We start from the raw sequence: 18634 nt of genomic DNA, 5'->3' as shown, positions 1-18634 counted from the left end.
ATAAGCGTGTGGCGGATAAGAGACGTGTGCCTGGTCCGGACCTGAATGTTGGTGATCTGGTGTGGTTGTCTACCAAGAATATCAAATTGAAGGTTCCCTCCTGGAAGTTGGGTCCTAGGTTTATTGGGCCTTACAAGATCCTGTCTGTCATCAATCCTGTTGCCTACCGTCTTGATCTTCCTCAGACTTGGAAGATCCATAATGTTTTTCATAAGTCCTTATTGAAACCTTATGTTCAACCTATTGTACCCTCGCCTTTGCCTCCTCCTCCGATTATGGTTGATGGAAATCTTGAATTTCAGGTCTCTAGGATTGTGGATTCTCATCTTGTCCGCGGTTCCCTCCAGTACCTCGTTCATTGGGAGGGTTATGGTCCTGAGGAGAGGATGTGGGTCCCAGTGACGGACATTAAGGCCTCTCGTCTCATCAGGGCTTTCCATAGGTCCCATCCTGAGAAGGTGGGCCCTGAGTGTCCGGAGTCCACTCCTAGAGGGAGGGGTACTGTCACAGACAGCTGAGAAGCGCTCACAGGAGCTTCTCAGATCCTCCTCCTTGAATTTCTTTGTTTTGGTTTAGTTTCTCATCTCGTTAGTCTATCTCAGCTGTCATGCAGTCAGACTGATCGCTACCCTTTAAGTTCCTCCCCATAATGCAGTAGTGTGCGGCTGATACAACTTCCTGGAGTGTGTGTGCATGCTGTTCCCAGTTCCCAGTTCCCTGTTCCCAGTCGTCAGTCGTCATTCGTCTGCAAGATAAGTGCTGTTTATGTATTTATGATTTTGTCTTTTCTGGATCCAGGTGAACCTGACTCCCTCCGTGTCAGTGTAGGGAGCCGGTGGTCGTGTCCCTTCACTAATGTAGGGTCTTCAGGTAATAGATAGCCGAGGAACGTGGATATGCGGACATCCACCTTTGGGGTGTTCGCATACGCTGAGCAGTGAGGGAGAGCGGCAGGTCTATTGCAGGGGTCTCCCTTTGTTCCTTAGTTGTGGATCCAGAGAGACATTGTTTATATGGTATTGTCTTGTTTCCTGTACACCATCCGTGACATTTATTCTCTGTTGTGGTCGTCCGGGTGTTTAATGTCTCTATTTCAGCTCTCAGTTCTGCAACTACTTGCTGCTGTGCGCTCTCAATGCAGTTTACCACCTCATCTATGTCCTGCTTTGTAGGTAAAGCCTGAATTAAAGATCTGAGAATTGTAGTTCTGAGTGAACAATATATACAATAGTATAGTGACCGCTGGAGAAAGAGAAGGATCACTCTGAGGAGTAGATTGCGGTGGCTCTATAGATGTGATAGGCTCATCCACACAGTCCCCTCTATCCATTGTTTCTCCTCTGGCTCCATCTCTGTCCGAGTCTGCCATCCTTCCCATAATGCAGTAGTGTGCGGCTGATACAACTTCCTGGAGTGTGTGTGCATGCTGTTCCCAGTTCCCAGTTCCCTGTTCCCAGGGAACTGGCTCTATAGATGTGATAGGCTCATCCACACAGTCCCCTCTATCCATTGTTTCTCCTCTGGCTCCATCTCTGTCCGAGTCTGCCATCCTCCCCATAATGCAGTAGTGTGCGGCTGATACAACTTCCTGGAGTGTGTGTGCATGCTGTTCCCAGTTCCCAGTTCCCTGTTCCCAGTCGTCAGTTCCCTGTTCCCAGTCTGCCATCCTCCCCATAATGCAGTAGTGTGCGGCTGATACAACTTCCTGGAGTGTGTGTGCATGCTGTTCCCAGTTCCCAGTTCCCTGTTCCATCTCTGTCCGAGTCTGCCATCCTTCCCCCCACAGTTCTTCTATATGTTATACATTCCTCCTGTCCCCTGGATCCTTTTGAGGTCTATTTAAGAGGTTATCTGACAAGACAATATTAATCTTACCTCTTTGCTGCATGCCCGGGGGGGGTTTCTTCTGATCCGACCTGAATCACGGCCGGCTATTTCTTCTGGCTCTCCCCCTGCTGTTGCACCTCTCTCGTTCCAGAAAATCACCAAAAACCTTTCTAAACTGGGGTTCAGGTTACTGGAGCAGGTCGTTACACTGTTAGCCGCTTTTGGCGTCGCTTTAGGTGCTGTTCCTGCGTTTGCACCTCCCTGTAAGTCTTTGCCTGCTGATGCTCCACGTCTGACTGGACTGTATGGAGGGTTCACAGCCAGCTTGCGGTGTGTCGGCATTACCCCCTGTGTCTTTCAAAATTCAACCCACCGTTCCACATGTACAAAGGACAGAGGATGGCGTACCCAAAAAAAAAAAAACTGCAGCCGATTTTTTGCTAGTACAGAGTATACCTCTTTAGTATACCTCTTTAGGTGTCCCTGCCAGCTGCCGCCCCGAAGGATCCGAGAGACCAATTGCCTGTCGTACTTTAATTTGCAAGACAGATGGAGACAGGAGACAGGGGGGACGAGTTCCGGGGAGAATAGCACATGCAGCAGCCTTCAGCTAACAATCCACTTGCTGCACTTCCAACTCTCTCAGCTCTGGGCGGATCAGGTCTCCACAGGTGAGCAACTCACTCCATCACCTGCTCCCTCATGACTGAGCCACACCCCCTGTTAGGAGGTCTATAGACTACACCAAGTATTCTTTTTTCAGAGTTTAATTCCCTTTGTAATTCCACCCATAAGGTTTCAACATCCTCACCCACAATTGCCACTAAGAGTGTAAAAGCGAAGAGTCCAGCCATGTCTCAGCCACACCAACTACATCTATGTGAAACTCTAGTACCATAGACTCCAGCTACCGCATTTTGCTTGCTAGATTTTAGGTATTTGTGAACATACATTTTAAGTTACTATTTAATTTCCCACATTCAGTTCCCAGAAAGTGAATATCTGGGATATTTTTTTGCTGGTACCTTGGATGATATTGTTAGTTTGTAACAGGTCCATGTTACCACCAGCTCTGTTTTTCATGGTTGAATATTTATGTCCAGTCACCTCCCTAATTCTCTCACTAACCCCAGCCCCCACTAAATCCCCACTGTCTCCTCCTATATGCCTCTCTCTATATACCCCCTTATTAGTATGACCCTCACCCTCTCCCCAGGTCATAGTTTAAAAGATCCTCCAGCTGTCGAACCATTATTTATTCCAAAGCAGCTGTACCCTCCCTGTAACAATGGCAGTTGGCAGCCACCAGCATGCAGCGCATCCTGCTATGTACCTCAGTCGAACTGCACACAAGGCTCCTCTTCTCCGCTGCAGGCTCCAGACCCGCTTTCCTGCACTGTCGCAGGCGGTGACAGCTTCAGTTGCAACTTGTAGGAGCCGCACGCCCCTGATTCCGCCTTCTCTCCAATCCTGGCCAAGCTCCACCTTTATAAGGGTGCTTCCCCCTTCCTGTGATGCCTGAGCAATATTATAGTTTTCTACAGCGAAGGTTCCAGCTCGTTGTTCCTGTGTTGTTATCCTGCTTCCGACCTTAGCCTGTATCCTGACCTTGTCTCTGCCTGATCCTCCTGTACCTCGATGCTCTAAAGTGTATGATTTGGATTGTAGACCACGCCTCTGTCTGCTGTTCAGCTTGTTACACCTGCTGCACCTGAGCTATTCAGATCTGCTGTTCTAACAGCTCCAGCACTGCTTAATCACCAACTCAGCCCTGCTTCATCTGACTCTGCTGCTGTGCTTCTTCCATCCAGCGACAGCTCGCTCCACCTGCCTGTATCCCCAGTGCTTGCACTGGGCGTTCTGGCCTGCTTGGAAAGCTGCCACTTAGCCGGGACCATTCTTGCGGTAGCGACCTGGTGTCTCCCCTGCAGCTAAGACCAGCTTCCCCATCCTGGAGTGGGACAAAGGGTGAAGACCAGGGGAACACTAAGATTCCGCTCTCAAGTTTGGCCCAAAGCCAAACCAGTAAGTGGCACAGATGATCCACACCCGTTGGAGCATTACACTCCCCATTAAGGTGTAGCCCATCCCTACTGTAGATCCTGTAGCCGACAGAGAAGTCAGCCCAGTTCTCCATGAACCCAAACGCTTTCTTCCTGCACCAGCCTCTGAGCCACTTATTTAACTACCTAAGTTCCCTCTGTCTCTCTAGTGACGCTCATTGCACTGGTAGTATTTCTGAAAATAAGCCAACCAATATACTGGACATTCAAACAGAACATCTTCATCCTAGATGTTCTAAATGAAATTAAAGAGAGAATTGGATCCTGATAATTCATTATGAATTTTCAGACAATTACTGTGTCACAGGATTATTTCTTTATATTTAAAGGCTATGGACACCTTTGTGCACTAAAAATTAATAAACCCATAACTTACCGTAATGCAGTACATAATAAAATTGCACTTGTTTGTTTACTGGCATCAGCTTTGCTTCACATGCTCTCAGAAATGCTCTTCTATGAGTTTTGCTCACTGCTGTCGTCTCCTGTGAGAATCTCTGGGCGTTCCTGTGGATTTCACATGCACCAGCACAAGCTCTGCTGCCCCGCCCCCACATCCTGTTACATAACACAGCTAGCAGCCACTTACATATAGGCTGCTGGAACTTGCAAGATTTCATTCCAATCTACAGTCGTGGCCAAAAGTTTTGAGAATTACATAAATATTGGAAATTGGAAAAGTTGCTGCTTAAGTTTTTATAATAGCAATTTGCATATACTCCAGAATGTTATGAAGAGTGATCATATGAATTGCATAGTCCTTCTTTGCCATGAAAATTAACTTAATCCCAAAAAAACCTTTCCACTGCATTTCATTGCTGTCATTAAAGAACCTGCTGAGATCATTTCAGTAATCGTCTTGTTAACTCAGGTGAGAATGTTGACGAGCACAAGGCTGGAGATCATTATGTCAGGCTGATTGGGTTAAAATGGCAGACTTGACATGTTAAAAGGAGGGTGATGCTTGAAACCATTGTTCTTCCATTGTTAACCATGGTGACCTGCAAAGAAACGCGTGAAGCCATCATTGCATTGCATAAAAATGGCTTCACAGGCAAGGATATTGTGGCTACTAAGATTGCACCTCAATCAACAATTTATAGGATCATCAAGAACTTCAAGGAAAGAGGTTCAATTCTTGTTAAGAAGGCTTCAGGGCGTCCAAGAAAGTCCAGCAAGCGCCAGGATCGTCTCCTAAAGAGGATTTAGCTGCAGGATCAGAGTGCCACCAGTGCAGAGCTTGCTCAGGAATGGCAGCAGGCAGGTGTGAGTGCATCTGCACGCACAGTGAGGCGAAGACTTTTGGAAGATGGCTGGTGTCAAGAAGGGCAGCAAAGAAGCCACTTCTCTCCAAAAAAAACATCAGGGACAGATTGGTCTTCTGCAGAAAGTTTGGTGAATGGACTGCTGAGGACTGGGGCAAAGTCATATACTCCGATGAAACCTCTTTCCGATTGTTTGGGGCATCTGGAAAAAGGCTTGTCCGGAGAAGAAAAGGTGAGCGCTACCATCAGTCCTGTGTCATGCCAACAGTAAAGCATCCTGAGACCATTCATGTGTGGGGTTGCTTCTCATCCAAGGGAGTGGGCTCACTCACAATTTTGCCCAAAAACACAGCCATGAATAAAGAATGGTACCAAAACACCCTCCAACAGCAACTTCTTCCAACAATCCAACAACAGTTTGGTGAAGAACAATGCATTTTCCAGCACGATGGAGCACCGTGCCAATAAGGCAAAAGTGATAACTAAGTGGCTCGGGGACCAAAACTTTGACATTTTGGGTCCATGGCCTGGAAACTCCACAGATCTTAATCCCATTGAGAACTTGTGGTCAATCCTCAAGAGGCGGGTGGACAAACAAAAACCCACTAATTCTGACAAACTTCAAGAAGTGATTATGAAAGAATGGGTTGCTATCAGTCAGGAATTGGCCAGAAGTTGATTGAGAGCATGCCCAGTCGAATTGCAGAGGTCCTGAAAAAGAAGGGCCAACACTGCAAATACTGACTCTTTGCATAAATGTCATGTAATTGTCGATAAAAGCCTTTGAAACGTATGAAGTGCGTGTAATTATATTTCACTACATCACAGAAACAACTGAAACAAAGATCTAAAAGCAGTTTAGCAGCAAACTTTGTGAAAACTAATATTTGTGTCATTCTCAAAACCTTTGGCCACGACTGTACATAGTGAGTCTTACAGTATGCTACAGCCTGTAATCAGCAGATCTATTTCTCACTTTCCATTCTGTAGAAAGTCCATTATTTGTAGACACAATAGATATTTCTGCTGATAACGTTAGTGCAGCGATCTACAGTCAGAACCACTGCGTTATAAGCAGAATATAGATCTTATTATGACAGCTCTCACTACATGCACTCTGTTCTGAACACAGTATTTTCCCATACAGATTAGTACAGTGTGACGACACACAATGCTATGTACACATAGAAGTACACAGTGGGGAGATTTATCAAAACTGGTGTAAAGTAGAAATGGCTTAGTTGCCCATAGCAACCAATCAGCTGCTTTTTTCTTGCCATAATACAAATTCTAACAGTCTATTCAGTAGGACTATCAGCTGTATATCCACCTGACTTCTCCTCAACGCAACTATTGGTCCCAACCCCATTTATAAGGCAAAAAATCCCACTTATTAAACCTGACAGGGCACACCTGTGAAGTGAAAACCATTTCAGGGGACTACCTCTTGAAGCTCATCAAGAGAATGCCAAGAGTGTGCAAAGCAGTAATCAAAGCAAAAGGTGGCTACTTTGAAGAACCTAGAATATTACATATTTTCAGTTGTTTCACACTTGTTTGTTATGAATATAATTCCACATGTGTTAATTCATAGTTTTGATGCCTTCAGTGTGAATCTACAATTTTCATAGTCATGAAAATAAAGAAAACTCTTTGAATGAGAAGGTGTGTCCAAACTTTTGGTCTGTACTGTACATAGTGGGGATTCGCTCTGGTAGACAGGGTGTGCGGACGCAGTACAGAGGCAAATTACCAGTTCTTAAATCAAACTTCCGTGTTTATTCACACATAAAGCAAAAACAAAACGTCACTTTGCAGTCTTGGTGTTAGTTCACACACAATGGAAAGTCCACATAGCAAAAATCACCTTGTTGGCAGTTCTGCCTCCAGCAGTCCATAGCAGGCTTTTGGGGGGGCCCTTTTCCCTTACAGACGGGTCTCAGCCCTCCAGCACGGCACAAGCATCAGATCCCAGCACACACACCTCCGGAGCTTCACTGTCAGACTGAGGTAATCCTCCTGACCTGGCAGTGCTGGCTGGTTTTTAGGCCTGCCAAAACCCGGCCTGGAACATGGGGAGTAATCACCCACTCAGCACTTTGACTACTCCCAGTAAGAACCGTCCCGGATCAGCTATACAGCCATACTAAGTATTAAGGTGTCAAACAGCAACTGCTGCTGACACATAAAAACCGGCTCTTACTCCACCGAGGCCAGGAACCTCGGTGACACGTACCTATCATCCACAATGATTCCTTGTACCTTCTTACAATATATATATATATATATATATATATATATATAAAAAATGACAGCACTCTCAAACACTTTACTCACCCCTGTGGTCACAATGTTTGCAGCTCATTCAGAGAGTTTCTTTTCAAGCTATGAGCTAAAACGTTGCGACTAGTGTTGAGTGAACTTGTGTTTCAAGTTCAGCATACAACGTTAAGGTTATCTAAGAATCCCATTATGGATTCCGCTACCACGGTCCATAAGGGTCCATTCACACGTCCCCAAATTGTGTATCAGCAAAACACGGACACCGGCCATGTGCGTTCCGCATTTTGCGGACCGCACATGGCTGGCACTATGAGAGAAATGCCTATTCTTGTCTGTGGCTGCGGACAAGAATAGGACATGCTAAAAAAAATTGTCGGGCCTGCGGAACGGAAGTGCGGATGCGGATAGCACATGGTAGTTCTGTCCGCATCTTTTGCGGCCCCATTGTAAATAAATGGGTGCGCACCCCTTCCGCAAAATTGTAGAATGGATGCAGACGTGTGAATGGGCCCTTAGTTATGGTCCGTGGTAGCAGAATCCATAACGGAATTCTTACATAACCTGAAACTGAACCTTGTAAGCCAAACTTGAAACACAAGTATGCTCATCCCTAGTTGTGACCACCGGAGTAAATAAAGTTGTTGTTTTTTTCACAAATTTTTTGTGACAGTGCTGCCATTTTTTTAAATTCTTATATTGTCCTGGATTTGTTGCCGGATCCATTGGCCTGGACCTCCATATTTATATTTGGCCTGATGTGCTGCCATTGTGTGTGTGTGTATATATATATTATATAAATAATGAAAATCCGCGGTACTCCTTGAAAGATCAAAAAAAATTGCTATTTATTCACACATGTCATAGCTGTATGACATGTGTGAATAAATAGCACGTTTTTTTCATCTTTCAAGGAGTGCCGCAGATTTTCATTATTTGTTCATCACCCTGAATCGAGGGATTACCGCTGGCACCCATCTTTCAGTCAACACCAGGAGTGCTGCCTGGCTTTTCATATATATATATATATATATATATATATATATGTATATATGTAGATATATACACTGCTCAAAAAAATAAAGGGAACACTTAAACAACACAATGTAACTCCAAGTCAATCACACTTCTGTGAAATCAAACTGTCCACTTAGGAAGCAATACTGAGTGACAATCAATTTCACATGCTGTTGTGCAAATGGGATAGACAACAGGTGGAAATTATAGGCAATTAGCAAGACACCCCCAATAAAGGAGTGGTTCTGCAGGTGGTGACCACAGACCATTTCTCAGTTCCTATGCTTCCTGGCTGATGTTTTGGTCACTTTTGAATGCTGGCGGTGCTTTCACTCTAGTGGTAGCATGAGACGGAGTCTACAACCCACACAAGTGGCTCAGGTAGTGCAGCTTATCCAGGATGGCACATCAATGCGAGCTGTGGCAAGAAGGTTTGCTGTGTCTGTCAGCGTAGTGTCCAGAGCATGGAGGCGCTACTAGGAGACAGGCCAGTACATCAGGAGACGTGGAGGAGGCCGTAGGAGGGCAACAACCCAGCAGCAGGACCGCTACCTCCGCCTTTGTGCAAGGAGGAACAGGAGGAGCACTGCGTCAGCGTAGTGTCCAGAGCATAGAGGCGCTACCAGGAGACAGGCCAGTACAACTTGAGACGTGGAGTAGGCCGTAGGAGGGCAACAACCCAGCAGCAGGACCGCTACATCCGCCTTTGTGCAAGGAGGAACAGGAGGAGCACTGCCAGAGCCCTGCAAATGTGCATGTGTCTGCTCAAACGGTCAGAAACAGACTCCATGAGGGTGATATGAGGGCCCGACGTCCACAGGTGGGGGTTGTGCTTACAGCCCAACACCGTGCAGGACGTTTGGCATTTGCCAGAGAACACCAAGTTTGGCAAATTCGCCACTGGCGCCCTGTGCTCTTAACAGATGAAAGCAGGTTCACACTGAGCACATGTGACAGACGTGACAGAGTCTGGAGACGCCGTGGAGAACGTTCTGCTGCCTGCAACATCCTCCAGCATGGCATTGGGTCAGTAATGGTGTGGGGTGGCATTTCTTTGGAGGGCCGCACAGCCCTCCATGTGCTCGCCAGAGGTAGCCTGACTGCCATTAGGTACCAAGATGAGATCCTCAGACCCCTTGTGAGACCATATGCTGGTGTGGTTGGCCCTGGGTTCCTCCTAATGCAAGACAATGCTAGACCTCATGTGGCTGGAGTGTGTCAGCAGTTCCTGCAAGATGAAGGCATTGATGCTATGGACTGGCCCGCCCGTTCCCCAGACCGGAATCCAATTGAGCACATCTGGGACATCATGTGTGACTCCAAATCCAACCTCCATGGGTTGAAAAATTTGATTTCCATTTTTTTATTTTTGTGTGATTTTGTTGTCAGCACATTCAACTATGTAAAGAACAAAGTATTGTAGTCAGAAGAATATTTAGTTAACTCAGACCTAGGATGTGTTATTTTTGTGTTCCCTTTATTTTTTTTTTGAGCAGTGTATATACTGTATATATAGGATAAATAAATACATACAACGCAGCACAAGGGTCTAATTTTTTGCAGGAAGAGATGATGGTTTGATTGGTACCATTTTGGGGCACATCTTAATTTTTGATCACTTGGTATTACACTTTGTGATGTAAGGTGATAAAAAAATGTCTTTTTTGACAATTTTTTTTTTATGGCGTTCACCAGACGGGTTGGATGCTATTTTTATAGAGCAGGTTGTTATGGACACAGTGATGCTTACTATGTGCATTTTTACATTTTATTTTACACAATAAAAACAAAAAAATCATGTTTTAGTGTCTCCATTTTCTGAAAGCCATATTTTTTTTTACTTTTTAGGAATATTGTCTTAGGTAGGATCTCATTTTTTGCGGGATGAAATTATGATTCGATTGGTACCATTTTGGAGCACATATACATTTTTGATCGCTTGGTATTAGGCCTAGTTCACATGAACGTATGGCTTTTATATTTTTTTGCGGTCCGTTTTTCACGGATCCGTTGTTCCGATTTTGAGTTCCGTTGTGTTTCCGTTTTGTTTTTCCGCTCTGTTTTTTAGTATGGCATATACAGTATACAGTAATTACATTGGGCTGGGCATAACATTTTCAATAGATGGTTCCGCAAAAATGGAACGGATACGGAAGACATATGGATGCATTTCCGTATGTGTTCCGTTTTTTTTGCGGACCCATTGACTTGATTGGAGCCACGGAACATGATTTGCGGGCAATAATAGGACATGTTCTATCTTTCAACGGAACGGAAAAACGGAAATACGGAAACGGAATGCTTACGGAACACATTCTGTTTTTAATGCGGAACCATTAAAATGAATGGTTCTGTATACGGACCGTATACGGAACACAAAAGAATGGCCCGTACACTCGCAAAAAACACTTTATGCGTTGTAAGGTTATAAAAAAAATTGCTTTTTGGACACAGTTTTTATTTTTTTAATTTTTTACGGCGTTCACCAGACGGGTTAGCGCATGTGATATTTTTTTACAGCAGGTTGTTACGGATGCGGGGATACCCAATATGTCTCGCTGAAAGCTGCGGAAAGCTAAGTACACAGTGTTTCCTGGTAATAACATATTTTGGCCTCCCTTTCGGATGGGAGGAAAACATTCCCCCTTTTTGCTTTGATAGCGAGGGTCTAAAAGCATGGCTATCCAGTAATCATCAGACTGCATGATGTCAATGACCAGCCTGTCACTATGTAAACAAGTGAGTTTACAGCTCGCCATTCTGGCCAGCATGCCCGAGGATCCTGTTATTTTCAGGTGCACCCACCACTGGGAGGATCGGGTGTTGTGGCCAATGTCAAAATCATCATCATTATCTTACAACTCTGACTCCTCCTCCTCCTCTTCCTCCAATAGGAGTTCCTCCTTGTGGGTCCCCTACAGCTACACAGAGGACAGCAAGATGTTAGCTGTTCTTCTTCCACCATCACCCCTTGCTGCATGAGCGTCAGCCTTGTTTTTAGATAAATATGAGGAGGATGAGATTGTTGCTGCAGTTGTCCCTCTGTTATAAATGGCATGAGGTATCACTTCTTGACCTTGAAAAAAACATGCTCACTGCTGAGGAGGTCTGTTGTATGACAAAATCATTCATGGCTTTCTACTGCTTGTACACATACTGTAGCATGTGTAATGTTGAATTCCTGTGAGTAGGAACGTTGCAGATTAAGCTGTGTAGTGGCAGATAGTTTTGTTGCCGCAAGTCCAGGAGAGCATTTCTCCCCATATAGGAAGGTGAAATGCGATGACAGTAACCTGGATATTGCCTGCAACTTGGGCAAGCTAGTATACTTTTTTTAAAAGCATTTTACAGCTAGATATCTGTAAAGGATAAATCAAGGCGACTGGACTTACCGTAGATTTCTTGAAAACATTTCACACGTTCTTCCAACGAGCTTTCTCAATTCTGAGTGACTGACCCCATGCTGGGTATAATGACCTCTGACCCCATGCTTGGTATAATTACCAGATGTTGATTCAGTTACGTATTTATTCCCAGAGAATTCTTGTACAGTCACTCAGAATTGAGAAAGCTTGTTGGAAGAACGAGTGAAACGTTTTCAAGAAATCTACAGTAAGTCCAGTTGCCTTATTTATTCTTTACAGATATACCATGACCTGGATAAATGAGAACCTTCACAGACATTTTACAGCTAGGTTAATGACGTGCACCATGCAGGGAACATATTATTTCCCCCAGGTTCAGCATGGCCACATTGTTGCAGCCATTGTCACTGACCACCTTGCCCAGTTGGAGCTGGCAGGGTGACAGCCAGTGGGATATTTGCTGCTTGATATACTTTAGCAACTGCATCCCTGTGTGGCTACTCTCGTCCAGGCCAATCATCTCCAACACCGTGGCAATGCTTGACTTTATACATGTCATAGGAAGGAAGGGAAATGGGAGCAATACTGTGCCCTGCTGCTGTTGGGGCAGGGAGCATGTCCATAGAGGAGGAGGTGATGTAGTCGAATAAGTGCCTGGTGTGGGAGCCTGCCCAAGGCTGCCTCGCCACTTGCCACCAAAAACATTGACCTAGTGGTCCATGAAAGATATGTACTGTCCCTGCCCATAACTGTCCAACGTGACATGCACCTTGCTGCACAGCAAAAATTGCAAGGAGCGGTCCACATTCTTTGCCACATGGGACCAGATTGCACTAAATTGCAAGCCGGCGACTGCACCACCAGCAACTTAGGTGAGGATTCAGCTTCTAGACAAGCTAATTGCTGGTCAAGAATGCACATGGCTGTGGTTTTATGTGCCAGCCTTGTGGAGAAAAATGCTATACAGGAGTTGCTTGCACAGAGCTAGTAGAAGCCGGGCTTGGCATAGGTCTGGCACGTTTTATGCCTGTGCCTACAGTATTAGTGGCATCACCAGTTCTGGAGCTTACCACAATACAAGCAGATCTGGCCCTGTCAGTTCTTCTTTAAGAGGTTTTGGCCATACATTGTCTCCACGCCTTACTGCCATCACGGCCTCCACCATTCTCCTGAGATTTTCTTCTGCTCCTCGATCTGGCTCCCAGATCTTATCCAACACACAATCATCATCAAAGTTCTCTCAGTCCCTGCCACGTTTATCAGACTGATATATTATGGTGGGCTCCTCTACCCTCTCCTCATTCCCTGCTTTGTATTTGTCCCAATTACCACTGTCGCTGCCCCCACCAGCAATAACATGGCTGTATGCGCCACTATGACCACCACCAACACAGCTATGTATGGGGTCCCCCACTTCCTCCTGGACCTCCCCCTAAGAGCAGTCCAAACACTTCCTGCTCTCACACAAGTCGTCAACAGGGAGATTCTCTTGACTATCTGCCATAGGGCATAATGGAGCTTTTTTGCCTCTTCTTAGGAAAAAAAAAAAAGGAAGGGGCAGTGAAGACAGAGAGGACTCCACTGAAAGGTTTCTCTGGGGCTACAAGGAGGGGCAGCAGGAGAAATGCTGTGATCCCTGTCTCCAAGGCAAGGGGTGAGACTCAGAAATCAACTTCATGTCATCCTGGTGTGACTGAGAGAAGGAGTGAGCCATCCAATCCACAATCTTTCTCCTCAATGATAAAGTTGTGCCTTTCCGAAGACAGGGAGAACTGCAGGCTACTACTACTATTCTTATAGCTCATGCTGTTACTATCCACATTCTGGTTCTTAGAGGACAATGCCTGGACCTGGGTCTTCCATTTGAAACCCTTCCGTATTCCTGGCATTTGGCCTAATGTGCACAAAGTCACACAAAGTATGGAATGGTTTGCAATTCTGATTTCTGGAACTTAAAGACAGAAAGGTGCAATTAAATGTCATTTCCTTTCTACAAACACACTGAAGAGACTGCGAAAAGCAAGTTACTTTGGAAATAATGCAGTATCAGCACAAAAAAAAGAATTGAGCCTAATGTATTGTGGGTATTCATATATGCAGATTCTGAAAAATACTTTCTCTAGTGTAAAACACAAGTTGCCAACCTACTATGAGATTATCCCCCACCCCCACTACACCAACACTTAAACTGTCTGGAGATGCCCTGACACAGATTTCAGGCTAGTATTTCTGATGTTTTCACTCAGTGATTTTGCACACTTGTATTGTTATTCCCCCTCCCCAACCCCCCAAAAACTGGAGATGTTAAATAGTTTGGTCTACTATTTACAGTGTTTTCAATGAGATTCAAATATGTTAAAATTGTAAAACATGTTTTGTACAGTTTGCTATTTTCTGAAAAAAAAAAAAAAATTTGAACTGTCTGGAGATATCCTGATTCCTGACAAAGAATATATGGACTAGTATTTTATGTTTTCACTGAGAGTTAGAGATTTAAAATAGTACCCTCTGTGTTGTAAAACATGCATTACACTCTTTACACTGCGTGCAGAATTATTAGGCAAATGAGTATTTTGACCACATCATCCTCTTTATGCATGTTGTCTTACTCCAAGCTGTATAGGCTCGAAAGCCTACTACCAATTAAGCATATTAGGTGATGTGCATCTCTGTAATGAGAAGGGGTGTGGTCTAATGACATCAACACCCTATATTTGGTGTGCATAATTATTAGGCAACTTCCTTTCCTTTGGCAAAATGGGTCAAAAGAAGGACTTGACAGGCTCAGAAAAGTCAAAAATAGTGAGATATCTTGCAGAGGGATGCAGCTCTCTTAAAATTGCAAAGCTTCTGAAGCGTGATCATCGAACAATCAAGCGTTTCATTCAAAATAGTCAACAGGGTCGCAAGAAGCGTGTGGAAAAACCAAGGCGCAAAATAACTGCCCATGAACTGAGAAAAGTCAAGCGTGCAGCTGCCAAGATGCCACTTGCCACCAGTTTGGCCATATTTCAGAGCTGCAACATCACTGGAGTGCCCAAAAGCACAAGGTGTGCAATACTCAGAGACATGGCCAAGGTAAGAAAGGCTGAAAGATGACCACCACTGAACAAGACACACAAGCTGAAACGTCAAGACTGGGCCAAGAAATATCTCAAGACTGATTTTTCTAAGGTTTTATGGACTGATGAAATGAGAGTGAGTCTTGATGGGCCAGATGGATGGGCCCGTGGCTGGATTGGTAAAGGGCAGAGAGCTCCAGTCCGACTCAGACGCCAGCAAGGTGGAGGTGGAGTACTGGTTTGGGCTGGTATCATCAAAGATGAGCTTGTGGGGCCTTTTCGGGTTGAGGATGGAGTCAAGCTCAACTCCCAGTCCTACTGCCAGTTTCTGGAATACACCTTCTTCAAGCAGTGGTACAGGAAGAAGTCTGCATCCTTCAAGAAAAACATGATTTTCATGCAGGACATTGCTCCATCACACGCGTCCAAGTACTCCACAGCGTGGCTGGCAAGAAAGGGTATAAAAGAAGAAAATCGAATGACATGGCCTCCTTGTTCACCTGATCTGAACCCCGTTGAGAACCTGTGGTCCATCATCAAATGTGAGATTTACAAGGAGGGAAAACAGTACACCTCTCTGAACAGTGTCTGGGAGGCTGTGGTTGCTGCTGCACGCAATGTTGATGGTGAACAGATCAAAACACTGACAGAATCCATGGATGGCAGGCTTTTGAGTGTCCTTGCAAAGAAAGGTGGCTATATTGGTCACTGATTTGTTTTTGTTTTGTTTTTGAATGTCAGAAATGTATATTTGTGAATGTTGAGATGTTATATTGGTTTCACTGGTAAAAATAAATAATTGAAATGGGTATATATTTGTTTTTTGTTAAGTTGCCTAATAATTATGCACAGTAATAGTCACCTGCACACACAGATATCCCCCTAAAATAGCTAAAACTAAAAACAAACTAAAAACTACTTCCAAAAATATTCAGCTTTGATATTAATGATTTTTTTGGGTTCATTGAGAACATGGTTGTTGTTCAATAATAAAATTAATCCTCAAAAATACAACTTGCCTAATAATTCTGCACTCCCTGTATATTGCTATTTTTCACAAAAAAAATAAAAATAAAAAATTGAACTGTCTGGAGATACTCTGACACAGATTTTGGAGTAGTATTTCATGTGCTTTCACTGAGAGTTAGTATGCTACCCTCTGGATTGTAAAACGCGCATTTTACACTTACGGATGTAGTAGAGTTAGCACTCCTGCTTTCTAAGATTTCTGAGTTGTGTTATCTAATCTAAGCAAAAACCTTCAATTGCTTTTCAATGGCTTTTGTCTCAAGATAACGCGATGAGTTAAGAAATTTGAGTTAAGAGCTGGAGAGCTAACTCTGCTACATCTGTATATTGCTACTTTCCAACCAAACAATATATAAAATTATCCTCTGTATGGTAAAACACAGGTTATAAAGTTGTATTGAGCTTATTCCCCCCACACCAACACTTAAGATAAAAAAAAGCTATATTTCTATTCAAGTGGGAAAAAAAAAATGTTCTAGCAGGTAGCTACTTTTGAGGTTCTGCAGCAGCTGTGACTGTGCTAGGAGGCACACCCAGCCTCAGCTTCTCACTCCTAATTCTCTGGCTGAAAGCTTTCCCTGCCTTTCCCTATTCTACAAAATTATTCTACTTTCTAGCTTTTCCCTCAACTGTCCCTGACGATACTAGAATAAAAGCTTGATTGTGACTGTACACTGTCTCTATGGTCGTTTTCTGTCAGACACTGCAAAGACCCATCTACCCTCATTCACAGCCCAACACAGTATAACGAGCAACTCGTTCTGCAAGGATACCTCCCTGCCTGCTGCTGCACTAACTGGCTCATTCAGGCTGTCTGTCAGCCTGTGAACCAATCAGGGCAAGCCCTTCTCTCCTACTTTTTTTTAGGCTCATGTGATCATCCTTCTTATTCTCTTGTGCTATTTCCTGCCAACATATGCAGTAAAATGGTTATGTGCGCCATTTTAATGGAATCATCCAAAGCCAACCTGAAAAGCTTCGGGTTCAACTTGCGGATTCATTTTTGGGAAGTTCGAAATGTACCTGGTTTGTTACGAACTGATACGCTCACCTCTAGTATGAACCTGAAAATTGGAGGAAATATCCCCTGACCAGGTATTTAGCTATAAAGCATGTCTGGCCATGTTCTAAATTGTTCCATTTCCATCGAATGGATTCAGCTGACACGTCTGCCATAAAAGCCGTAGCCATCTTCCATAGAAGGGGGAATTCAAGAATTTATTTTCTTGACGTTTTAGTCTGACATAATCATCCAATAGCTACTGAAGTGGCCACTATGTTTGTATTAATTAAGGTCATTGCGGATTCCCATGTTTTATTCTGTAACCCATCTGCTTTTCAGACCATAGGGTCTGTGATGAGTCTTCTTTTTCACCACCTTGGTGACCTGAACATCAGTTTTGGGGATTTCTTGGCATCATTTTGTCTCATCCGGAATAATAGTCTGTTTTTAAATTCTCATGGAATAGACAGCTTTTTATTTGCGTCTTCCCACTCTCACATTATCATCTTCTTTAAATTTGCGTCTACTGGGAATAACTTGCTCCTGTTTCCTCTAAGACCCCTAAACATTTGTCTTGGATTGTTTTGGTCTGATGGACTTCTTCTACCACTATAATCTTTCTTACTGCAGATAGCAAGGAGTCAAAGTCATCCAGAGAAAACAGATATTTTTTTTATTCCTCTGAAGAAATAGATGGAAACATTTTTTCCTCATCCTCTTCACCCGAGAAATATATTCAAGTACAAATTCCTCTTCTGAATCTGACTCTGTTTGCACTCTGAGTCTTTTTGGTACTGGTGGCAAGGAGGCTGAAGGAAGAAATAGGTTAGATACTAAAGCCTAAACCTTCTCCCTGCTGATTATCATCAAACGTAACTTGCCGGCGAATTGGGGCTGTGGTGGCGCTGTTCCGACGGTGGAACGCATAACCACGCCCCCTTGGAGCCGCTATGGAACACATGAGCCTGAGCCTGCAGCGCATTGATGACGCAGGCGGGCTGTAATTGGGTGCCGGTGGTGGAACGCACGGCCATCTTGGAAATTCTCGGCGTGCGTTCCATCAATGATCTAAGACATACAGTCACTAGGAAAGTAGGTAGGGGAGCCCTGTTTGGATATCTGTAACATTTTAGACTTATTGTTTGGGGTTCCTGTGAACACACTATCATCTGTATAGTGATATATCCTGTTCCTGCTTAGTCTACCTGTATGTTTAGGTCACATGGGGTTATGGGGACAAGGGGATTGGTGGAGGACAATGGGGGGACCGCCCCCACCTGGCGGGTATAAGTAGTCAGTGTGTGAATCTGCAAATTGGAGCATCTTTTTTCAGCCCCCTGGAGTACCCCTGACTGCGGACCACTATATGGAGAGACCTCAGGATCGGATAAGTACAGTAGATATATGATTTTTCATCTTTATTACCCTGTCCCCTCCTGCACTATCGTATTGGTCTACAACAGTGGAACACCGCCTCGGGGTGCTCCAGTAATTTTGGTTCCTTTCTTTTATCTTTTTGAAAAGGTGCCATGTAGCAGCTTCACTGTAGCAGCAATTTATTTTCTCCATACTTCTTGATATAGTCTCCTGATGAACCTTGGAATGAAGGGGAAACACGTTGAGACTTTAAATTAAGTGTAATACTTTATGTTGTTGGTAGAGTGCTATCTATCTTGATAAATTGTCTGTATCATTTTGTCGTCTTTTAGCACGTTCCAACTTG

Source organism: Bufo bufo, chromosome 2, assembly GCF_905171765.1.
Source record: "Bufo bufo chromosome 2, aBufBuf1.1, whole genome shotgun sequence".
Lineage (NCBI taxonomy): Eukaryota > Metazoa > Chordata > Amphibia > Anura > Bufonidae > Bufo > Bufo bufo.
The sequence above is the reverse complement of the archived record's forward strand: the minus strand, read 5'-3'. Positions refer to the sequence as shown.